We start from the raw sequence: 27323 nt of genomic DNA, 5'->3' as shown, positions 1-27323 counted from the left end.
AAAGGTTGAAAATCACTGGTATATAGCCTCTAGGTAGCAGGATGCTGGAACAGCGGTAATTGCAGGTAATAACGCGGGGTCTCTCAGAGCATCCATGTCACGCTTTGGACACTTAAAAGCACTTTCTTACCTCTCCGGTGTCTGTCCAGACTAGCGCAGAGGTCCAATCGCACTGTGCATCACTCCAGGATAGCACAGAGGTCCGCTCATGCTGCACATCGCTCCCGGCTGGTGCTAAGATCTGTCTGTGTTGCTCCTGCCCCGTCCGCTCAGTGTCCTGTTACTGAGCATGGACATGGTTTTCCATAGCCCCTTATTACAGCGTGTCTTCCCAGCATGATGGCACATAGGCTGCACACCAGAGTTTCCTCCTAAGCAACAATATGGGTGCAGCCATGTTGGACTCTCTTCCTCCACTCAGAGCGCTGCTTCCAGACCAGCTGATCGCAGCATCCAATCCCTGGGGATCCTCCCCTATAAATTTAATTTCCAGACTGACATCTGTTGCCAGTACAATGTCGCTTCTTGCTGAAATTACAGCTTAGTGCTGAGCCCCCAGGTACTCTGTATCTGAACGGTCCCAGTCTGTTATATCCAAGCGGTGAACTTGAGACGCTGCAAGTGGGTGCCTCAACACAAATCCCGATGGCTGTGTCATTTGCATAGTTTTGCACATCCGCTGGATATGGGATCGTAGCAGCGACGGCATTTGCATCCATCTCTGAATGAGGCACTTAATAGTGATTTAAACTAATCATCTAAATGACTTTGAAACAAAATTTTCAACTTGGGCCATGGCAATTACCTGGGCTATGCCCTAATAAACAAAAAATTATAAATATGCCATACATGCCTATTCTCCCGGAATGTTCGGGAGACACTTGAATTTTGGGGAGCTTTCCCAGGATCCCAAGAAAGTAGACCAGTAACCTCCTACTTTCCTAGACAAGTGGGTGGTCCTGGCTGGATTGCATTGGCTTGGCAGTGTGCAGCAGAGCAGGACCACAATGACGCCATTCACTTCCACACAAATCCCCCACACCTCCCTCCTGGAACTTCCGCTCCGGCAACTGCGGGATGGCCTAGATACATAAAGATGGAGTATGAAATAAGGACAACGTTGTCAAACAAGCACTATTCCATTTATTCCCTGGCACGCAGATTACCTTTAATCTATTATCAAATCTACTTTACAACATGTTTCTTCCCCCTGTTTTTCTATTGTCACTACAGATTCCATGCACTAGACCAGGATTAGGCAACCTGTGGCACTCCAGCTGCTGGAGCCATCGGACCTCACAAACTAGGTAAGTCACCTCCAGGCCACCAGGAACATTTTGTCAACATTCTGTTCATGTCAACACTTCATCAGTATCAACAAGATGAATGTCGGAATGCCAAACATATTAACATTGTGAATGCCGACAAAATGTACTAAACCCGTGTCAGGTGTCCACTAACTGATTGGCTTGCCCACAAAAAAGCACAGCTCACATAAAAGCTGTGTAATATCTAATGTTGTAGGAAGCAGAGGTTTGTAATGTTCTCTGAGGGACAGTGTAGGACTAGCCTGGGAAGACTGTGACGTAGTTGACCCACTTAAATATTTATTGTAATTTGTAGAACTAGCATTCCTTGATTTTAAATGGAATGCAGGTTGGAATGTAATATGTGAGTGGAAAGCCTGTATGATTTTTTATTGTTTAATTAATGTGCTCACATAACTCTAGCACCACAGATAGATGAAGAGGGATGGGAATTAACCACTTTCCTGGCGTGGTTGTATCTAATGCTTCCACACCAGGTTAGGCTTTATCTGACACAGGGGGTGATTCAGCATCGGACGGAATTGCAAAACTGAATGCAGGCAGCTTTGCAATTCCTTTCTTGCTAATATGCAAATGCAGCAGGAGGTGTATGACATCCTCTGCTGCATTTGCAATCCCAGCACTGCGACCGGATTGGTGAACGGTGTAGGGTCATCGGCCAGCTGAGTAAATCTCAGTTTGCGAGGCCAGGAAACTGCGTCCGTCAATGCAGTCCCTGACCTTGCCATTCCTGGAAAATGGGCCGCCCCCACACTGCCCCTTAAATTCTTCTGCCTGTCAATCAGGCAGAGGCATCGAAGGGACTGCGTTCGATAATGCAGGAACCATTCTGCACACTCACAGAATGGGTCCTGCGCACGCGCAGATTCCTGATAATCAGGAATCTGCTTTCAGAATTGCCCTTGCGTGCACTGCTGAAATCTTCCTCACAGTCAAATCTCATGCAACCATGTCAGAGGAGCCTGTTGGCTCAGTCCACCCTGCCAGCCCTCGGTTGACACTCACCCTGCCGATTGGGCTTCAGAAAGTAGCGATCCTAAAAGGAAGACAGTCTTCCTGCAGCCTGAGCTCAGGGGTTCGTGAAAGCTGCCAGGGGCGGCTGCAATGGGCGATCCTGATCCCCCTCTAAGCCAGCAGACGAGCGTATTTTTGTGCGACTTTTTCCCTTCAAATGTGTCTTTAGAACGCACAAGCAGCTTCTGCTGATTAAAATAATATGCGGCATGCCGAAATTCTGTGTGCAACTGCGGGTGTATGCGAAACGCTACGTTAGTGTCACAGCAGCAAATATGTCTAAAACGAAAAGCGATGCGCGCTCCCGCTGGTCGTTTAGACATCTATTATCGGGCAAACATGCTGGACAACCTGATGATAACGTCAGGTTGAGCATGTTTGCAGATGATTGATGTGCCTACATTGAAAGACTGCTCGTTCAGTGTAGGCACATCACAGACTGACAAACGACTGCACGATTACAATGTTGTAATCGTGCAGTCGTTTTGAAGTCTGCTAGTGGATGGGCAGCTTTAATAGAACACTGTGGAAAATTACAGCACAATTCTTCTTTTATTTTATACAACATCACTAAAAGTTGAAAAATAGAGAAAACTGAAATTCAAGCCGTCATTAAATATTTGCAAATGAAGAAGATGACACCTACTGACATTCACACTTAGACTCAGGGAACACATTTGTGGGAGAGCTTGGAGCATCGATGGGAGAAGTGTATTGAAGTAAATTGAGACTATGTTGAAAAATAAATGCCATTCGAACTTAAATTTCTCTGCTATTCATGGTCAGGACTTTTGGATCCACCCTCGTATCTATCTATCTATCTATCTATCTATCTATCTATCTATCTATCTATCTCATATCTATCTATCTATCTATGGTGGGGAGTTTGACTGGGGCGGTACACCTGTCAAACCGTAACGCAGGTGTCCTAAGGCGAGCTCAGAGAGGACAGAAACCTCCCGTGGAGCAGAAGGGCACCTATGGGGTTTATTTACTAAGCAGTGTTAGGAGGCAGAGTGAAAAGTGATAAGAAAGTGATAAGGTGCCAGCCAATCAGCTCCCAACTGTCATTTTTCAAACACAGCCTGTGAGATGACACCTTATCACTTTCTTATCACTTTTCCTAACACTGTCTCCTAACACTGGTTAGTGAATAAACCCCTTCTATCTATCTATCTATCTATCTATCTATCCTGGAGGTGGAGTATGGGAGGGCATATTACTTTTTGCATGAAGCATAGGTCAAATACTGCCCTCGGGGAACACTCTGTGTGCAGTGCCGGCTCCCTAACTGTGTCAGGAGCCGAGTGGTGCACTTAATGCTAAAGTGCAGCACCTGGCTCCTGTCACTGAGGAGTCGGCACTTTGGTGTCACCCCTTGGCGGGTGACACCCGGGTGCAACCCGCACCACCCTTCTGATGTCACTAGCTGAGGAATGTATTGAGATGCCCACCTGCAGCTTTGCAAATCCAAACATCTGCGTACCAGGACGCAGCATTGGTTGCAGATAATTTCATTATCAGTCTTTTGAGTAACACCATGATTGCGCAGAATGGCCTCGGGAACAAAGATGCTGGAGCCATTTTTATTCCATACGTGATCGCAGATGCAGATTGTGAAATGCCTCGAAAATGGTCCAACACCCTCCCTGCCTGTCAATCACAATGCAAGTAAAAAGTTTCTGCGAGTGACTATGGTAATGTACCTTGATGCATGCACAGTGTGACTAAGATGTATGCACAGTGTGACTAAGTTGCATGCACAGTGTGACTAAGATGCGTGCACAGTCCGGGGCGCCAAGAGGGGAGGGGAGCGGGTACAGATTACCCGAGCATGGCAGGGGGCCCAGGCCTCCCGCAGCACACCATTTTTTGTAAAAAAATCTATTTTTTTTAAATTCACTCTTACTAAACCACCGCGATGGGTGGTGGGTGGCAGTTCGAGTGGGGGCGGACGAGTGGAGAGGTCTCCGGCCGCACTATCTGTGTGTCAGTGTCAGACACTTACAGGCTGCAGCTGTGCCACGGCGGAGCTGATGCTCTCGCAAGATGATGATGTCATCATCTCGCGAGGGCTCTCTCCCATCACCAGCAGGCAACAGTTCCAGGCTCCGGGTGGCAGGCTGGGACTGGGAGGGGTAGGCAGGTGCCCGTGGGCATGCCGCACGGGCATCCTGTTTGTGTGGAGCAGACAGTGTGAGTTTAGGTGTCAGACTGCACTGTGAAGGAAAGAGCCCGAGCGCCACTGGCACTGACTGCTGTACTGTGAGTCTGTCACTGTGTGATTGTCTTACATAGGATATATATCACATATACAGTCAGGTGCATAAATATTGGGACATTATCAGAGTTTTCATATTTTGGCTTCTATTCACCACCACAATGGCTTTGAAATGAAACAAACAAGATGTGCTTTAACTGCAGACTTTCAGATTTAATTTGAGGGTAATTACATCCAAATCAGGTGAACGGTGTATGAAATATATATATATAGATGGTTGTCCGGCACTCGCAGTCAGATATACGTTTATTGCTGGGGTGCTTTCCAGGGTAGCTTTTTCAGCTTCCCATGTATATAGTTATGTTGTCATCTCACGATGAAACGGAAACACTCTCCAGACTTGGTTAGCAGTTGCAATATTAATCAGTTTTATTAGGCATACCAAATTAATTTGCCGACGTTTCGGTTCTTGCTGAACCTTTATCACGGCATCAGTATTCTTAACATCAGAATTGTTAACTAAATTGTGGGTAGATACAGTAGCGTCAGCTTATGGTCTAACTGGTCCTCTTATATGGACTCAATACAAATTAATTACATCAACACATAACTTATAAGGACACTTAACATATATAAATCATCATTCTGAACATCTGTATGTGCTAAATTTGTGGTGACTAGTTGCATCGACTTTTTCACTCTTGTATAAGCTTGTTGTTATATATATATATATATATATATATATATATATATATGGATTCAACATGGTTAGTAGCTTTAAATCATTACACCTACTGATCACTAGAGTTGATGTACTCCCTGTGTGTTGTCATCATTCATATTAGATATGGTGATGGTTATCTTATATCATTTGCCTGGTTGGCTGATATGTACATATATAAGGGATGCTGTATAAAACTGATTAATATTGCAACTGCTAACCAAGTCTGGAGAGTGTTTCCGTTTCATCGTGAGATGACAACATAACTATATATATATATATATATATATATATATGTATGTTATACAGCACGCTGCTAATATAGATAAATACAGTATAGTGGGATGGCGGTACTCCGGATTAGATTAGTAATGCTGTACCTGACAGAGGCGCAATCAAGCGCTGAAACGTTGAAATCTTGTAATGCTGCAATGAGTCTTTATTTCTAATCTGGAGTGCCGCTATCCTACTGTATCTATATTATTATTATCCTTTATTTATATATTATCCTTTATTTCACATGCTAGACCCACCCACAAAGAGGTGCAGCCATGCTCCACATGCTGTGGCCACGCCTCCTTCTCCAGGGGAGGGGGGGGTGCCCAAGAAGTTGCTGTACACAGGCCCAGGATTTCTCTTGGCAGCCCTGTGCACAGTGTGACTAAGATGTATGCAAAGTGCATACGTCCCAACTGTCCCGCATTTAGCGGGACAGTCCCATTTTTCTGGGGCTGTCCCGCCCGTGGGCCGCAGTGTCCCACGGTGGGAGGGAAGTTGGGTAAAGCATACACCGCTGCTCTCAGTGGGTATGCAGAGCGAGAATCCGCACAGCATCTACTCACAGTTCGGGTGAAGCCCGTGGGCAGCCCAATATCTCGAAGATGCTGGGCACACCCCATTAGTGATGTAAACAGGGGTGTTTCATCAGACCACGCCCCCTTTATGATCAGGCCACACACCCTTTTTTGCAGCATCCAAACTCCTTCCCTGCAAATGTTGGGAGGTATGACAGTGTGACTAAGATGCATTCACAGAGTGACTAACATGTATGCACAGTGTGACTAACATGTATGCACAGTGTGACTAACATGTATGCACAATATAACTAAGTTGCATGCACAGTGTGACTAAGATGAAATGCACAGTGTGACTAAAATGTTTGCACAGTGTGACTAAGATGCATGCACAGTGTGACTAAAATGTTTGCACAGTGTGACTAAGATGCATGCACAGTGTGACTAAAATGTTTGCACAGTGTGACTAAGATGCATGCACAGTGTGACTAAAATGTTTGCACAGTGTGACTAAGATGCATGCACAGTGTGACTAAGACGCATGCACAATGTGACTAAGACGCATGCACAGTGTGACTAAGATGCATGCACAGTGTGACTAAGATGCATGCACAATGTGACTAAGACGGATGCACAGTGTGACTAAGTTGCATGCACAGTGTGACTAACATGTATGCACTATGTGTCTAAGTTGCAGGCACAGTATGACTAAGATGTATGCACAGTGTGACTAAGATGTATGCACAATGTGACTAACATGTATGCACAGTGTGACTAACATGTATGCACAGTGTGACTAACATGTATGCACAATATAACTAAGTTGCATGCACAGTGTGACTAAGATGAAATGCACAGTGTGACTAAGATGCATGCACAGTGTGCCTAAGATGTATGCACAGTGTGACTAAGATGTATGCACAATGTGACTAAGATGCATGCACAGTGTGACTAAGATGTATGCACAATGTGACTAAGATTCATGCACAGTGTGACTAAGATGCATGCACAATGTGACTAAGATGCATGCTCAGTGTGACTAAGATGTATGCACAGTGTGACTAAGATGTATGCACAGTGTGACTAAGATGTATGCACAGTGTGACTAAGATGCATGCACAGTGTGACTAAGATGTATGCACAGTGTGACTAAGATGCATGCACAGTGTGACTAAGATGTATGCGCAGTGTGACTAAGATGCATGCACAGTGTGACTAAGATGTATGCACAGTGTGACTAAGATGTATGCACAATGTGACTAAGATGCATGCACAGTGTGACTAAGATGTATGCACAGTGTGACTAAGATGTATGCACAGTGTGACTAAGATGCATGCACAGTGTGACTAAGATGCATGCACAGTGTGACTAAGATGCATGCACAGTGTGACTAAGATGCATGCACAGTGTGACTAAGATGCATGCACAGTGTGACTAAGATGTATGCACAATGTGACTAAGATGCATGCACAGTGTGACTAAGATGTATGCACAATGTGACTAAGATGCATGCACAGTGTGACTAAGATGCATGCACAGTGTGACTAAGATGCATGCACAGTGTGACTAAGATGCATGCACAGTGTGACTAAGATGCATGCACAGTGTGACTAAGATGTATGCACAGTGTGACTAAGATGCATGCACAGTGTGACTAAGATGCATGCACAGTGTGACTAAGATGCATGCACAGTGTGACTAAGATGTATGCTCAGTGTGACTAAGATGTATGCACAGTGTGACTAAGATGTATGCACAATGTGACTAAGATGCATGCAGTGTGACTAAGATGCATGCAGTGTGACTAAGATGTATGCACAGTGTGACTAAGATGTATGCGCAGTGTGACTAAGATGTATGCACAGTGTGACTAAGATGCATGCACAGTGTGACTAAGATGCATGCGCAGTGTGACTAAGATGTATGCTCAGTGTGACTAAGATGTATGCGCAGTGTGACTAAGATGCATGCTCAGTGTGACTAAGATGCATGCGCAGTGTGACTAAGATGCATGCGCAGTGTGACTAAGATGCATGCGCAGTGTGACTAAGATGCATGCACAGTGTGACTAAGATGCATGCGCAGTGTGACTAAGATGTATGCTCAGTGTGACTAAGATGTATGCGCAGTGTGACTAAGATGCATGCTCAGTGTGACTAAGATGCATGCGCAGTGTGACTAAGATGCATGCGCAGTGTGACTAAGATGCATGCGCAGTGTGACTAAGATGTATGCTCAGTGCGACTAAGATGCATGCGCAGTGCGACTAAGATGCATGCGCAGTGTGACTAAGATGCATGCTCAGTGTGACTAAGATGTATGCGCAGTGTGACTAAGATGTATGCGCAGTGTGACTAAGATGTATGCTCAGTGTGACTAAGATGCATGCGCAGTGTGACTAAGATGTATGCTCAGTGTGACTAAGATGTATGCGCAGTGTGACTAAGATGTATGCGCAGTGTGACTAAGATGCATGCGCAGTGTGACTAAGATGTATTCGCAGTGTGACTAAGATGCATGCACACTGTGACTAAGATGCATGCACAGTGTGACTAAGATGTATGCTCAGTGTGACTAAGATACATGCACAGTGTGACTAAGATGCATGCGCAGTGTGACTAAGATGTATTCGCAGTGTGACTAAGATGCATGCACACTGTGACTAAAATGCATGCACAGTGTGACTAAGATGTATGCTCAGTGTGACTAAGATACATGCACAGTGTGACTAAGATGTATGCGCAGTGTGACTAAGATGTATGCTCAGTGTGACTAAGATGTATGCTCAGTGTGACTAAGATGTATGCGTAGTGTGACTAAGATGCATGCGCAGTGTGACTAAGATGTATGCTCAGTGTGACTAAGATGCATGCGCAGTGCGACTAAGTTGCATGCGCAGTGTGACTAAGATACATGCAGAGTGTGACTAAGATGCATGCAAAGTGTGCAGAGCTGTCCCTAGCCAATTTGGTGCCCTAGGCAAAATTTTGACTGGTGCCCCCTAGCAGATAATCCCACCACCAATCATATATATATATATATATATATGGAATGGGATTGATATGCCAGCGGCTGTTTAGCCGCCGGTTCAAAATCTAGCAGCAGATGGCCGACAGAGGAGATCCCGACAGAGGTAAGTATGTTCCCTATTCCCAGGGCCGGTTCTCCCGTTACGCATGGTATGCAGCTGCGTAAGGCGCCACATAGTGAAGGGCGCCTCAGCTGTGTACCATGCGGGACGCGGACAGACTGTGTCACTGTGACACAGCTGCACCGCGTGTGTAGCGCTGACCGGATGGAGTTCGGTCAGCACTACACAGCACAAACACACAGCCGCCGCCGCCGGCAGCTGTGTGTTTGCTTTAGCAGCTGATGAGAGTCAGACAGACTCATCGGCTGCTGCTCCCACTGCCAGAGCCGGACATCTTCCGGCTCCCGCAGTGGGTAATGGGAGTGACGCGTCACTCCCATGACGCGTCACTCCCATAATGCAAAGCGGCGGACGGAGGAGCTGATCTCGGCGGCGGGACCAGGAGCAGGAGCGGGTGTTTTTTTTAATTTTTTTATTATGTCTCTACTGCGGGGGGGGGGGGACTACTGGGAGCACTACAAGGGGGGGACTACTGGGAGCACTACAGGGGGGAATACTACTGGGGGCACTACAAGGGGGGAATACTACTGGGAGCACTACAGGGGGGGAATACTACTGGGGGCACTACAAGGGGGGGAATACTACTGGGAGCACTACAAGGGGGGGAACACTACTGGGAGCACTACAAGGGGGGGACTACTGGGAGAACTACAAGGGGGGGAATACTACTGGGAGCACTACAGGGGGGGAATACTACTGGGGGCACTACAAGGGGGGGAATACTACTGGGAGCACTACAAGGGGGGAATACTACTGGGAGCACTACAGGGGGGCAATACTACTGGGAGCACTACAGGGGGGGAATACTACTGGGGGCACTACAAGTGGGGAATACTACTGTGGGCACTACGAGGGGGGCTACTACTGGGGGCACTACAAGAGGGGGTACTCTTACTAGGGGCACAATATAATGGGCACTGCATAGGGGGGTACCACTACTGGGGGCACTGCATGGGTTGGGAGTACTACTGGGGCACTATATAAGGGGCTTACTACTGGGGGCACAAGGGGCACTGCACTGGGGGGACCACTACCGGGGGCACTGTAAAAGGGGAACTGCATAGGGGGGCACCAAAAAAATACTCGCTTACCAAAAAATTTGGGCTAGGGCCGGCCCTGCCTATTCCTAACTGTCTCCCCCCCTAATTCTCCCTTGGGGGTGCCTGACCCTAACCTCCCCCCTAGTGCCTAACCCTAACCTCCCCCAAGGGTGCCTAAACCTAAAAACCCCTCCCCGCACCCCAAACCTAACCCTCCCCGGGGGTGTCTAACCCTAACCTCCCCCCCCTAGTTCCTAATTCCCCCCTTCTCCATGCCTAACCCTAACCTTCCCCAGGGGGGGGGCTAACCCTAGTACCCCTTATGCCACAAAATATTAGTGCCCCTTATGACACATTATGCCATGCAGTAGTAGCGCTCTTTATATCACTTTATGCCACACAGTAATGCCCCTTATATATATTATGCCACACACAGTAATGCCCTTTACAAGTGATGCCAAACAGTAACATTATGCCACATAGTAATGCCCATTATAACATTATGCCCCACAGTAAAGCCACCCCTGCAGCCTCTTACCTCCCCATTGTGTCCCTTTAGCAGCATCAGTCACATGATAGGAGATGACATGATGAGAGGAGATTCATCTCCTGTGTAGTTGGTGCCCTGCCAGGCAGACATCCATGCAGAGACAGCGACACCGCACAGCCATTTCAAATCTGACGCTGTCCAATCAGGAGCTGCTGCATCACTATCAAATCCCCCCACTACTCCCAGCATCACTGAAACCCCTTCACTACTCCCAGCATCACTAACCAATCCCCCCACTACTCCCAGCATCACTAACCAGCCCCCCTCACTACTCCCAGCATCACTAACCGGCCCCCACTACTCACAGCATTACTAACCAACCCCCCACTACTCCCAGCATCACTAACCAGCCCCCCCCACTACTCCCAGCATCACTAACCAGCCCCCCCCACTACTCCCAGCATCACTAACCAACCCCCCCTCACTACTCCCAGCATCAATAACCAGCCCCCCCACTACTCCCAGCATCACTAACCAGCCCCTCCACTACTCCCAGCATCACTGACCAGCCCCCCCACTACTCTCAGCATCACTAACCAGCCCCCCCCACTACTCCCAGCATCAATAACCAGTCTCCCCACTACTCCCAGCATCACTAACCAACCCCCCCACTACTCCTAGCATCATTTTCCAGCCCTCCCCCACTACTCCCAGCATCACTAACCAACCCCCCCACTACTCCCAGCATCACTAACCAGCCCCCCCCCACTACTCTCAGCATCACTAACCAGCCCCCACTACTCACAGCATTACTAACCAACCCCCCACTACTCCCAGCATTACTAACCAACCCCCCACTACTCCCAGCATCACTAACCAGCCCCCCCCCACAACTCCCAGCATCACTAACCAGCCCCCCCCACTACTCTAAGCATCACTAACCAACCCCCCCACTACTCCCAGCATCAATAACCAGCCCCCCCACTACTCCCAGCATCACTAACCAGCCCCTCCACTACTCCCAGCATCACTAACCAGTCTCCCCACTACTCCTAGCATCATTTTCCAGCCCTACCCCACTACTCCCAGCATCACTAACCAACCCCCCCACTACTCCCAGCATCACTAACCAGCCCCCCCCACTACTCTCAGCATCACTAACCAGCCCCCCACTACTCACAGCATTACTAACCAACCCCCCACTACTCACAGTATTACTAACCAACCCCCACTACTCCCAGCATCACTAACCAGCCCCCCCACTACTCCCAGCATCACTAACCAGCCCCCCCCACTACTCCCAGCATCACTAACCAACCCCCCCACTACTCCCAGCATCACTAACCAGCCCCCCCCACTACTCTCAGCATCACTAACCAGCCCCCCACTACTCACAGCATTACTAACCAACCCCCCACTACTCACAGCATTACTAACCAACCCCCACTACTCCCAGCACCACTAACCAGCCCCCTCCACTACTCCCAGCATCACTAACCAACCCCCCACTACTCCCAGCATCACTAACCAGCCCCCCTCACTACTCCCAGCATCACTAACCAACCCCCCCTCACTACTCCCAGCATCAATAACCAGCCCCCCCACTACTCTCAGCATCACTAACCAGCCCCCCACTACTCACAGCATTACTAACCAACCCCCCACTACTCACAGCATTACTAACCAACCCCCACTACTCCCAGCATCACTAACCAGCCCCCTACACTACTCCCAGCATCACTAACCAGCCCCCCCCCCACTACTCCCAGCATCACTAACCAACCCCCCCACTACTCCCAGCATCACTAACCAGCCCCCCCCCACTACTCTCAGCATCACTAACCAGCCCCCCACTACTCACAGCATTACTAACCAACCGCCCACTACTCACAGCATTACTAACCAACCCCCACTACTCCCAGCACCACTAACCAGCCCCCTACACTACTCCCAGCATCACTAACCAACCCCCCACTACTCCCAGCATCACTAACCAGCCCCCCTCACTACTCCCAGCATCACTAACCAGCACCTCCCACTACTCCCAGCATCACTAACCAGCCCCCCCACTACTCTCAGCATCACTAACCAGCCCCCCACTACTCACAGCATTACTAACCAACCCCCCACTACTCCCAACATTACTAACCAACCCCCCACTACTCCCAGCATCACTAACCAGCCCCCCCCACTACTCCCAGCATCACTAACCAACCCCCCCACTACTCACAGCATCAATAACCAGCCCCCCCACTACTCCCAGCATCACTAACCAGCCCCCCCACTACTCCCAGCATCACTAACCAGCCCCCCCCACTACTCTCAGCATCACTAACCAGCCCCCCACTATTCACAGCATTACTAACCAGCCCCCCCCACTACTCCCAGCATCAATAACCAGCCCCCCCCCACTACTCCCAGCATCACTAACCAGCCCCCCCCCCACTACTCCCAGCATCAATAACCAGCCCCCCACTACTCCCAGCATCACTAACCAACCCCCCCACTACTCCCAGCATCATTTTCCAGCCCTCCCCCACTACTGCCAGCAGCACTAACCAGCCCCTACTTCCTGCATCACTAACCAACCCCCCACTACTCCCAGTATCACTAACCAACCCCCCCCACTACTCGCAGCACCACTAACATACCTCCCTCCATTATCCCTGCTTAACTTACAAAATCCCCCCCCCCAAAAAAAATAATATATATTTCTAGCTTTAAGTAAACAGCCTACGTCGCCCTGTTTCATTGAGCAGGAGGCAGGAGCCGCTGAGGACTGGGAACGGAAGGGGATCTATTTCATTCCATGAGGGACAGAGAAACAAGGGAGGCAAGACGTGCACAAATCCCCCAGGCTCCTCTTCGCGCCTGCCGTCGGAGCGTGATGTGACATTATGAGGTCACCTTTATGCTCCCAAAATGACTGGCCATCTGCTGCGCTGATCGAGGCAGCGCACTGGGAGGGAGGGTAGCAGCGCCACGCCAGGGTTGACAGCGCGGTAGGTGGGGGCAGCGGCTGGCGGGGGGAGGCAGCGGCAGAGCCCTGGAATGCCCCTAGGGCATTCCAGTCAGCCCTAGGCATTTGCTTATAATGTTTATGCCTTGGGCCGGCTCTGAAAGTGTGACTAACATGTATGCACAATGTGACTAAGTTGCATGCACAGTGTGACTAAGATGCATGCACAATGTGACTAAGATGCATGCACAGTGTGACTAAGATACATGCAGTGTGATTAAGATGCATGCAGAGTGTGACTAAGATGCAGGGCCGTAGCTAGGGTAGTGCGGCCGGTGCCATCGCACAGGGCACCACAGGGCAGGTTGCGCTGTTTGGGCCTGTCAAATTTCTGTTTATTATCATTCTCACTTGTAGCTTCCTCTTATTTCATCCTCCCCTATCTCTTCCTTGGCCCTTCCCCATGAGGCCATTCCCCTTTTTTGGGTGCATTATGTCCATTTGAAAAACTAAGGGACGCCAATTCTCTTTCTGGCACAGGGCACCAAAAAGTCTAGTTACAGCTCTGCTAAGATGCATGCAGAGTGTAACTAAGATGCATGCAGAGTGTGACTAAGATGCATGCAGAGTGTGACTAAGATGCATGCAGAGTGTGACTAAGATGTATGCGCAGTGTGACTAGGATGCATGCGCAGTGTTACTTAGGGGTCTATTTATTAAGCAGTGTTAGGAGACAGAGTGAAAAGTGATAAGGTGTCAGCTGATTAGCTCCTAACTGCCACCTCACAGGCTGTGTTTGAAAAATGACAGTTGGGAGCTGATTGGCTGGCACCTTATCACTTTTCAATCTGCCTCCTAACACTGTTTAGTAAATAGACCCCTAAGATGCATGCACAGTGTGACTAACAGAGCCATAACTAGACTTTTTGGTGCCCTGTGCCAGAAAGAGCATTGGCGCCACCCTCATTTTTCGAAGGGACCTAATGCACCCAAAAAAGGGGGATTGCCTCATGGGGAAGGGTCAGGAAAGAGATAGGAGAGGCCAGGAGATGCTGGGGATGAAATAAGAGGAAGCTACAAGTGGGAATCATAATAAACAGATATTTGACAGGCCAAAACAGCGCCCCCTGACCTGTGGTGCCCTGTGCCATGGCACCGGCCGCACTACACTAGCTACGGCCCTGGTGACTAAGATGCATGCATAGTTTACTGATAATCGCTCAACTGCGTAAATATCGGCTTTGCGTACATATCTGAAACAGGCCCACAGTCTCTGTAACTGCAGGCAGTCGCAAAACATTCGCGCCATTACTTACATACATGTAGAAATACTGAAGCAATTCATTGTTATATCAATTGGTGTATTTGTTTAAAAGCTGGAAATGGGAACATATTTTATCACACAGGCGGATTCTACTAATGGGAAAATGAGGTTTGGCAGTATTCCCATATGTACCAAGCTCTGGAATGCGTTACGTTCCGGAGCTTGGACCCCGTGGGCAATAGCATGTATATATGGTGTTTCCCATTGAAGCGTGGGTTTCTTATAAGAGTGTCCCCCGAGAGGTATCCAATCGGATCCCTCCCAGCATCCTCTGTTGTGCATGTATCATACAACACATGCACAGAGTGACTTCTGGGTCACAAACCCAGAAGTTCCCTCTTCGCAAAGGAAGAGCTGACCTTTGTGATTGTAATCGCAATTCTAGATACATCATGCCGGTGTTACTAACACCAGTATGTACCTGATAAGTGGCAGGATGTACCACATCCATTATGTGATGTGTAGTACAACCCACCCAGGAAAACACTTACACAAACTTCAGCCATCTTCATGCATTCATTTATACATCCACCAAACAAAGGGAGTGAAAGTGTTAGTGATCCCAGCTACCTCATGTCTGTGTAAGTGAAATGCCAAAAATCTTTTAACACTTCAAAAAATATATTTTGATCAGAATAACGCAGAAGTTTTTTTAATAAGGAAAAACAGTACCAAGAACAATCTAATTCTATAAATAATGCTGGAAAATATCTGAATTGCTGAACTGCCCTATAGTACATCAACCGGATTATAATCGGCTAGAATATTGGCAGAAGATGTTTGACCGGAGACCAGAATTCTCTAAACTTGCCACGAGGACGCCTGTCTGACCATGCATTCAGTGCTGCCAGCGTAAGTGTAAAAAATAGTCCAATTGCTTATGGAGAATTTGGAAAAGAATAAACTATGGAAAGCTCCTAAATTTATTCCCCACCGCCATGCAAGATTCACAAGAACAATAAGCATTCTTTGCAAACACAAACTACTGTACCATGAAAGGTGCAACATTATCCTGATACAAAGCAACATTGAAAAAAACTTAAAAATGTCATAAGATATGAAATCTGTTGTCAGAATTTATAAATTTTTCAGCATAACCCTTTTGAAATATTTTGAATTGAATGCTTAAGGGTGTGCAACACTCTGGAGGCAGATGAAACGTCTTTGGGGTTGTCAATTGATTTGCACTGGTGTGCCAAGTTAGCCTCCGAAGTACATGGGTAAGATGGGCAAGATAGCACTGTTTACACTGGCTGGTGGGAGATTAAAATGAGATAAAGGAGACCTGAGTTCACATTTTGTGAGGCGCTCCATGCTTTGTGCAAACACACACAGAACAAAAACACAAAACCTAGTGACGCAAATTACAGATCATTCACAATGATTCTCCCAAATTGGGATTCAAATTCAGGGAATGTGTATTTTACAACTTACTTGTTAATTTACTTTGATTGAGTAATATGAGTTATGAATCTACATACTACAGTAATTTGGGCAAATGGCTGCAAATTTAACATCTAGCGTTTCATACATCTGTAACGATAAATACAGGGCGGTCGAGATCCCGGCGGTCAGAATCCCAGTTCTGGAATCCCAACAGCAATCCCAACAGCAATCCCGGCTCCAGATCCCGATGGTAAGTATTGGGCTTAGGGTTAGGGTAGGTGTGAGAGTTTGGCACTAGGGGAGAGTTAGGCTGCAGGTGGGAGGGTTAGGGTTAGGCTGCAGTAGGGGAGGGTTAGGCTGCAGGGGAGAGGGTTAGGGTTAGGCTGCAGTAAGCATTGGGCTTAGGGTTAGGGTAGGTGTGAGAGTTAGGCACTAGGGGAGAGTTAGGCTGCAGGTGGGAGGGTTAGGCTGCAGTAGGGGAGGGTTAGGCTGAAGGGGAGAGGGTTAGGCTGCAGTAAGTATTGGGCTTAGGGTTAGGGTAGGTGTGAGAGTTAGGCACTAGGGGAAAGTTAGGCTGCAGGTCGGAGGGTTAGGCTGCGGGAGGGGAAGGTTAGGCTGCAGGTGGGGTGGGTTAGGGTTAGGCTGCGGGGGGAGGGTTAGGATTAGGCTGCGGGAGATGAGGGTTAGGCTGTGGGAAAGGTGGGTTAGGATTAGGGGGAGGGTTAGGCTACTTACCTGCAGGCATCGGGATTCTGACTGTCAGGATGGCGCTGTCTGTATTCTGACCGCTGGCATCCCAACCACAGGGATCCTGTGCGCAACCCATGTGTGTAACGTACTGTATCTTGCATGATTTGCGCTACATATGCAGCTATGCAGTCCCACACGCAATTTTAATGGGACAAGTCTTATGGTCTGTTGGAGGAACTGGGTGGGAAGGGGCATGTAGGTAGGATTCAGTAACTGTGTGTTTTTGCTAGTCCTTCCCCTGCAGTACAGCCAATAAATGTGTATATCCCTGTTAGGAATCATGTATTATGAACCTGCAATAGCACAGTCTAAGCACATGGTGATGATGATGATGTAGTGAAATAGGCACATAAGTCTATTTCGACATAGGCATCTCAGATTGTGTGCGGCTCTGCATAATTGCGGAAATACACTATTTTTCTGTGTACTTTTCTTGTAAGTAATTTAGTTCACTTAACTTTACTACTAACTTCGGTATAAGGCCCTGTGTATATTACTTATAAAACGTTTAGCTGGATAATGTCATGATTTTTAATCTATTAGGTTTTTCGTCTATACAGTTGGCTAGAAGCTCATTATACGTCTCAACAATTCTCAGTTGATGTTTATTTCCTGAGATAAGAACCTTACAACATAGTGAAATTACTTATCATTGTGATTGTGCAGATAAATCAATAGATATTTCCCTCTTGAACAAGTGTAACCTTGATGCTGAATGTTTTACCTTGAGACTGAACGGACTTTAAATGTTATAAAATTTAGCTTTTCTGTGTTTTTCCGAGAATAATACAAAACATATGACAGTTGTTAAGTACTGGAAGCGACTCAGCTTATGAAAAATGCATGATACTTAGCTTCCTCATTGTAAATGCTGCATTGCAAATGATCTTACTTTTTTACGTGACTGGCATCAGAGGTGATTGCTGATCACTCAGTTGCATTGTTGGTCTTCCTTAAATCATTATCAGTTAGTAACCTATTTCTATCAGGTGTGCCAGCTATATTATGTCAAATATTCTAGAACTCTTAGGAGGTCCCCTCTGGCGTAAAATAAAAAAAAGGCTAAGGGTCTAGAGGATGCACACAGAGCAGTAATCCTTCTGCGCTCTTTGATACTGATGGAGTTAGAAAGCCTTTGGGAATGTCATTCTCAAACCTTAAAACAGTAAATCTGAAGTCTGTATCTTGACGGAAAAGAGAATCGGACGTGTACTGTCTCATCTATGAATTGGAAATGCAGCTTGCAGGGAGCAACAGTTGGTAAAAATGTGTTTGTTTTAGCCTGTTTGTAAATAGTGACGTTCTTTACATGTATCAAATGGCCACTAAAGGTAGATATAATATAAAATCACAAAGGCATATAAAAGAGGTCATGTGACACAGGAATAGGTAGGATACATATTGTACGTGCATATGGCTGCATTACGTACCTTACTGTAAGCTTTTATCCTCTTATTAGTCATTCTGAATTTGACATTTAATTGTTTCTACTTATAAGAGCAATATTCATATTTGTCATAAGTGACAATATGTGGTAAATGTAATCGCCTGCGCCTTGCAGTCATCGGCAAGATCCCGGCAAGTGTGCCTGATGTTTTAAAGTTTTAAAGTGGCACTTTAGAAGATTGGGTAGACTAGCCGGGATATCACCAATGCCTGCAAGTCACATGCTATTACATTTACTCCACTATCTCTCGTTTATAGGGCCTATTTTTGTTCTTGAAGTGTATGCAGAAAAGATATATGCCTAAAAAGGTTACTTACTGTACAAGAGAATAGAGAAAAACATTCCTGCGCTTAAAAGCACGCAATAGGATAAAAATAAGTAATAATATACTGTATATTATATAATAAATAAATAAAGAAACATAAAAACAAATCCAAGCCTGTCGGCTCTAGCTAACATAGAGTTCCCTCTATAAGGGTGGAAGGACCTAGTGTTCAATTCACAATAAAACAGCAATTTTAGCACAGCACTTACCATCACATGCAATGGTCTCTCTCTTTCTCTGCAGGCCTCAACCTGCTACCCAGACAGTGAGAGGCAGACTAGCAAAACTGACCCACCTTTTATCAGCCTCTCACAGGTGGTTTGGCAATCAAGGTTGCTAATTAGCTAACTGTCTAAGGGACAGAAGCTAGGAACCTGGGGCATAGATATATCTCCCCTTAACAAATTCCCCAGTGTTTTTCTGTCACGATAGATGGAGAGAGAGAGAGATGTGACTTCATACACCTAGCTTCAATACTCCATGCGGCGTGGACACCTGGAGTGAGTGAGCTACACTGAGCATTGTAGCATAGTTAGCTTTTCTTTAAATTTGTATTTTATACACACCGAAGCTGCAGTAAACGACCACAGAATCATTACTAGAGATGTCAGGCTGTGACTGTAACTCCACAGGAATTACTTTTAAATATGTACAAAGTTACCGATGAACTTGGTGTGAAATAAGTTGTAGCCACTGCATCATAGCACTTCGCATTCAGATTCAAACTCATTCACACACAGATGAGTCGCATATCCAATTAATCAGTGCAGTCTCATTAAGCAGTTTTGTCACATCACATTGCGACTAAAACGCATATTAGAGCAAAAAGAAGATGCAAACAAGATGCTTCGTGCAAGCCGAGTCGCACGAGACCTGGCGCACTGAGAAGGGCATTTGGTGCGACTGCGGCAGAAGTGTATGAGGACACATCTATATTTTATATATATATATATTTATCTCAGAGTTGACGTAGTTTAAAAACTATTTAACGTATTCACACAATAAATCTCTTAAATCACCAATTAACAAATATACATGTAATCACACAAAAAGTCAAAATAAACAATTCAAAATAGCATAAAAGCAATGATGCGCTATAAAAGGTTCATGAATTTGCTCACCCATACAGTTGAAACCAGTCCATCTTGAATAAACACAGTCAGAATAGCATTTTAATTAAATATATTGTTTTGGTGGTCAAAACTTATTAGGGAGCCTTGCAACACACTCACGGGACCTTTAGAACACCGTGCAGGAATCCAAATTATTTGTAGTCCCTCCGATAGTAACGGAACCGTTGACCATAGGAAAACGCAGGGAGGGTTTCCGGTTGCCTATAACCCCTCCCCCCCATTGCCCACACCATGATGACCATCTAGATCAATAGATATAGTATATAATACTAAATTTGCATGTTTTTAAGATCCCCTCAGTGTTACAAATGAAATAATTAGCACCACCTGTTGATTTTTTAAAATGTGTCAGCCAGAAACTTGTGCACCAGCTAGGAGATCTGGAAAACATGCACTGTTAGGGATGCACTGATATAGACCATCTATAGGGTCAATTATTAATACTGTATAATAATACACTATACAGTACATAAGGAGACCAATCTGTACATATATGTCCAGGGCAGTGTAATGTTCTTTTTCTGCCCCTCCCCTGGAATGGAGTTTACATATGAAATAAAACCATTCAGCTCAAACAGGATGGCCCTACTGCCGCATATAATGGCATACTGTGATTGCTGGTCCTGTATATGTCAAAATTGTTACATACACTATACTTCGTATGACGTATATTAAAGCTGGTTAAGTGCTGATTATGCCCTCTTCATGGACTGGCCACACTTGCTTTAAAATCAAGCATTTGGAAACCCCTCTCTAGAAATCCTGTGTTTGCCACTGGTTGACAGTATAGTATATGGAACAGCAGAGGAGAGGGTGAAGTGTCTCCATAGAGAGAGCAGCTTTTTGTAAGTGATAATTAGACAAATGAAGTATAATGAATTGCTCCGAATTTCAGAGGAAACTTGCTGTTTATTACAGTGCTTTCAATCCTAAAATTTCACAAATTATGGCCGGCATGTATGACACCCAGGGGCGTAGAGAGCCCTACCGGGTGCAGGTAAAGATGGGGGCATGGCCTAATCGTGGGAGGCATGGCCACGTCCCCTTGAGCAAAAAAAACAAACACACACACTTGCAGCACCGCTTCTGGGGAGGGGGGCTCTGTGAGCCCCTCAGCCCGGCGCAAACCCGGGGGGGGCATGATCAGTGTGATCGCTCCCCCCCACAGACATAGGAGACTGCTGTGGCTCCTGCTGTGGCTGACGTGGCCACGAGCAGTCTCCCACTGCAGCTCAGCATATGCTGTGTGCTGGGCTGCTGTGAGGGAGGGGGTTGGCGCCGGACCCCCCCCCCCCATCACGGCGACCCTGATCAAAGGGACTGCAAAGGACAGCTCTGTCGCTAAGAGAGGCCCTTTGCGGTGGAGGGACTTCCAAATCTATGACCCAGAAGCCCCTCCGGTGTACTTCTGTCAGTAGTCGGCGGAAAGAAGCCCATAGACTTCTATGGGCAATGCCATCAGGAAGATGGCACTACCCACTACAGCCAAGGCTTGGTGCATATGAGCAATACGGTGAAATCGCATTTTCAGGGTTTAACCGCATTTTTACCCTTGATGCATGTCGCCCTAAATCTTTTACATAATGAATGGGCCCCTCAGCCAGGAGAAATGGAATATGTGCCTTCCTGCTAAACATAACCGCACACTTTATACCATTTAAATAACCTTGTTGTGCAAACCGAAATCTCAATTTGCATGTTGGTGCAAAAGTTGGCACACTAACATACCTAGTGATATATTTACTAAAGTTAAGGTGCTGCCCATAACAACCAATCAGATTCTAGCTATTATCTTCTAGAAGGTGCTAGATAAATAAGTAGAATCTGATTGGTTGCTATGGGCAACACCTCCACTTCTTTAAACCCACAATTTAGTAAATATACCCCGAGTTGGTACAGAAGGGATGCTTCTGGTTCACCTTAACTCAAATCGTTGCATCCACACAGACACTACTGTCCTAATTGGCAAGCCATGCACTTATCCATGAAGACTAGTGCATTTGCACCAAAGTAGAGTGGTGACACTAATTACCCTCTGTGTATGTATGAGTAGAATTTCTCAGAAAAGAATTGAATATAAAATCACATAAGTGCCTCTACCATGTTGGATTGTTGTTATACAAGTATGACTGCCAGCACCTGCTGTACTCTGCCAGTCTTGGCAGGATCACTGGACAGAAAACCATTAATTTCCTATACAAGTGTCACTTGTGGGTTTTCAGTGTAAATCTAACTTAAACATAGTTGTCAAGATTTTGGAATAAATTCTAGTACGGCCGCAGCCGGGCAGCTGCAGTAAAGAACATTCCACCCACCATTATCTAGGTAGACCTTCATAAACTACAATGATGCTAGGAACACACTACACGATGTGTATACCCAGTGACAGCAGATGCAATGGCACGATATATCGGGTGGCCCATACACGCTGTACGATCTGGTGAACGACCGCCCGATATATCGTTCCCCCGCCGCATCCAAAACCATGGTGTCGGCCGCCGGATCTTCTGATCTGCCATGCATACACAGCAGATCAGAGGATATGACCAATGACGCTTATGAAAGCACGAAGTGCATACATACTGAGTACAAACCGAGCGATGTGGCCGATATATATTGTTCTGATCTTCGTCAGAACGATATATCGTCCGATTTATCGCTTAGTGTGTACCCAGCTTAACTCTTGCATCATGTTAATTAAGTAAGGTTAGTTACAAGCAAATTCAACCATTCATAAATTGTAATTGTGTTGATCTAGAGAAAGGTAAAACAATACCCAAATTTAGGCACATTGGGGCTGATGCAGTTGACTCAGCACCTGAATACACAACTTTGACCAACTGCGGGCATTTCATCTGCATTAGTTTGCATCTCACCCACACTACACATGCAGCTAAATAGGCGCAACTGAGCGGAAACGCTGTTATGCACATAGGGCAAGACATGGGCGTGTTGCAGGAGGGTAAACGGAATTGTGGTGTATGCAAAGATTCAGCTGATTACAGATGGGTCTCTTGCACCAAGGATAGGCCTAGCTGGTGCAGATCCATGACGATAGTGATGACGACTCCTTTTACTTCAGTCTCATAGATACAGTCAACTCTGAACATGGGGAAAAATCTGCATTTATTTTCAAGGATGCCTTCAGGGTCTTCAATCACAGTTACAGTCTGCATATCAGGACAGCACCTCCTGGTCACCCTATAGAATTTAACATACAAAATAATGCATGCATGTACTCATGTGCAATACTAACCTCTTCCTACACAGCTTTTGAAGGGCACCGCTCTGAACATACATAAAAGCAGAGTACCAATAATATATTTTGTATGATGGACAAATAGAGAGCACATGTTTATGCCATCAAGTGATGTCAGATTCTCATAAATGATGTTTTAGTTATTTGCTGTAGTAATGTAGAAAAGCCACATCTGTATGTGTGCATTTCCCAGCTCACTTGCTAATAAAGACATAGCTGTTTAATCAAGGGCCACTGCCATCACAATACACTTTGTTAACTTGCATACTGTATATGTAAATGTAACCAATGCAACGTTATAGTTTATTTTAAGAACCTGATTGTCCTTTTTCTCCAGCAAGGCTTTCAAATTGAAATGAAGGAATCTTCGCTGTGTAAGTGGCACAGCAAGGTATGAATGGTGTTCGTGACAACCCTGAGGCAGGAGTGGGCTATGGATTTTTTTTACACTTAAGAAATAACTTTAAGACTATTCTATTAAAAGCACCTGATCAGAATGGGACAGCACTATTAAAATATGACACTATTTTGTTATAGACGCTGCTGATTTATATTTTTCTCTGTAGTTATTAAGCATTATTTCCAATGTTATCATGGATCTCCCCCTGACTGACTCAAGACCCAAAAAAAGAACATTCAACTGAGTCCTCTGCTCTACTACAGTATTCTATAGATCACAGGTTCTCAAACTCGGTCCTCAGGACCCCAAACGGTGCATGTTTTTCATGTCTCCACACTGAATCAAGTGAAATAATTAGCTTCACCTGTGGAACTTTTAAAATGTGTCAGTGAGTAATGAATATACCTGTGCACCTGCTGGGTGACCTGCAAAACGTGACCTGTGTGGGGTCCTGAGGACCGAGTTTGAGAACCACTGCTATAGATAAACAATCATGTAAATGTCTATGTGCACTTCACAAAATACATCAGATGCTCCCGTGTCATATAATTCATTTTGCAAGGGTCCCAAGATGGAATGAATAACTTCCAGTGAAGGCACCTAGCGTGGAACCTCTAATAAAGGCAACTATTTTATACGTTATTACGTCATGATAAACACTTTATTGCAGAGGTTCCCAAACTAGGTCCTCAAAGCACCATAACAGTCCAGGTTTTAAGGATATCCATGCTTTACCACAGGATTCCATACCATATTTAGTATCTCAGTCAATTTGATTTGACCACTTGTGCTCAACCATGTTTAGATATCTCTAAAACCTGAACTGTTGGGGAGCCTTGAGGGCCGCGTTTGGGAACCTCTGTCTTATTGGTATCAGAAATTGAAGTTGCTATGGAAAGTCTCAAATCATCTTGCATTCTCCCTATTACACCTAAATTATATTATTTTGTGCTCATATTGTTTTCTATGTCTGTCTGATACCCCTTTCACATCGCAATGCCGAGTCGCACCTGAGATCTTGTACACAAGTCCATCCCAGGTGCGACCTGGCTGAGACCCCTTTCAGACTGGTGGCCTGACCCAGCTTATTGCCACCGTCATCATGTGCTGAGCTGGCGCTTGGAGATGAGATCTCTTCCTATGCTGTGAACGGGACCTGGGTCGCATTGACCCGAGTTACCCATTCACACTGTAACGTGAGCCGGGTTGAACCCGTGTTCAACCCTGCTCGTTACCAGGGTTGAAACGCTGGGTTGCTCTACCCGGGTTAATTCAACCTGTTCCATTCACATCGTGCAGTAACCCGAGTTGCTGCACGTTCACGTGCAATAACCCAGGTTATTGCTGGTAATGTGAAATGGGTATGACTGTTCCTACTTCTTTCTATGGAGCATAAGCCCCATATGTTTCCATGGAACTCTGGTGCTTTCAATTATGCCCCTGTTGTCAAACAGATATTTGTTACACTAGAACAGTGGTTATCAAATCCAACCCTCATGTAGCCTCCAACAGGTCATGTTTTGAAGATATCTGTGTGTGACAGCAGGTAAGATAATTACTGACCCAGTAAAATATTTTAACTCAACCTGTCCATGCTTAAAGAAATCCAATAAACATGACCTATTGGTGGTACTTGAGGACTGGAATTGAGAAACACTGCACTACAAGTGCACACACAGAAAATGTGCATGATGTATATTACCCTTCTATTACTGTAATTCCTTGCTACAAACTTCCCCGCTCCATAAGTTATAAAGAAATCTACCCCAGCTGGTGGAATAAAAGCATCTGTTACCAATAAATTGGAATATTTTTAATGTCCAGGAGGGAGAATGCTACCTATTTACTAGTCTTTATGGAGCCTATTACTTGTGGCATTGTTGTGGTAATTTTGGTGCAGCCCATAAAATGATTGTGGGAGACGAGTATTTATCAAGTACCATTGGTGGTAGCCATGTTGTGTTTATTTTGTCAGAACAAAGCAATTAATACCATATGATCAAATTTGGAAAGTGTGGATCCAGGTACATTAGTCCCAGACATAACATGTATAATAATTAGTCATTATAGGAGACTAATTAAGTCTTAAGTGCCCCAATGTTATTCTCCTTTTCTGAACACAATAATGAGCCATCTGCTGATGTAATTGTTAGCCCTCTGTGTTTGTATTATGAGATACTAATCTCATACCTCACATGGCCAGGACAGACACCCCCTGTTCCACTGCCCACCCCCCTCCTCTCCCAGGGAACGTCAGTAATTTCCATTTTATTCCTCTATTCTCAACTCCACGAGTACGACCGGCTCCTACAGTAACTCCACAGACATATTTATTGTGCGTATTATTGTGTTCTCATCTGTATGGCTTTATGTCGTCATTAATTGTTTACCTGTAATGCTTACACCATCTGTATAAAGGTGCCTATTTATACTAATATTTTAAAGTCCATTACTGAATTGTTGCAAATTTCACCTGCATGTTCACACAAAATGATAACATGCACAGCTTATTCCCTAAACAGCATGTATAGTTATGTTAGTTTGCAAGCACCTTGTAACAAAATAGAAATAACTTAATTCATGTTAATCTACAGTAATTGATTTATGCAGTATGCCCTGCACCTATGCACAAATGAATGCGGTGCTATTACTTAATGCTAATAAAAAGTACAATGATATAGAATGTAGAGTAGCATGCAGGCATACCATAACACAGCACTGTCTTGTAATAAAGAAAGTGATACACTGCACCCAGCCTACACATCCTCTGACGTGCTGCTGCTGCCTGTGACAAGGTTATCCGGACAGCCAGGGATTATTGCAGCAATTTACCAGTCGCTATTTCCCCCTCTCCTCCAGCACCAGAGCTGACGTCAAGTTCATGTAACCACAGACAAGACTTGCATACTGTCACAGCGGTTCCTGCTGCAGGATCAGCGCATCACGGAGCAGTCACACAACAGTCACTTCCTACCCCAACTATACATACAGCAGTAACTGCAGCCTCCTGTCTGCCACCAACTATGCCCTATTGCCCAAATATCTGTCATGGGGGGTTGCATTGTACAATGGGGGACCCTGTACATTGATACAGTTCATGAGGGCTCTTTATACATTGATACAGTTCATGAGGGCTATATATACATTGATACAGTTCATGAGGCCTCTTAATATATAGATACAGTTCACGGGAGCTCTTTATACATTGATAGACATTGTAACAGTTTCAAGGTGAACAGGAGACACTGCATTGCTGCAAGTACAAAGCTATCTGGCTAGCGCACAATAACGCCTATCATCTCAGCATGGAGGGAGTCACCGTTGGATAATAATAATAATAATAATAATAATAATAATAATAATAATAATAATAATAACAACCTGTGGAAGTGCCACTAATACTCCCATACTTGTCAGCCTCTGGAACATGTGGCACTTTGGAACATATAGTTCAGCTACTGTACAACCAGACGATCTGTTCTACCCTAACCCCCAACCTCCCCCCTAAGACCCCAGAAGAAAAAACTCTAAACTTACTGCACAATAATAGCATGTTATTATTTATTACACTCCTGAGTAC

The 27323-nt window shown here is 45.6% G+C and overlaps 1 protein-coding gene across 3 annotated transcripts in view; it reads right to left on the bottom strand.

Moving 5' to 3' along the window:
• The window catches only part of SLC35F4 (solute carrier family 35 member F4), a 372785-nt gene that overhangs the window by 112064 nt on the left and 233398 nt on the right, over positions 1-27323 (bottom strand). The window lies entirely within an intron of this gene.

The sequence above is a fragment of the Taudactylus pleione genome, unplaced genomic scaffold (genome assembly GCF_031769625.1).
Source record: "Taudactylus pleione unplaced genomic scaffold, aTauple2 ptg000707l, whole genome shotgun sequence".
Classification (NCBI taxonomy): Eukaryota; Metazoa; Chordata; class Amphibia; order Anura; family Myobatrachidae; genus Taudactylus; species Taudactylus pleione.
This window is presented reverse-complemented; position numbering and strand designations above follow the sequence as displayed.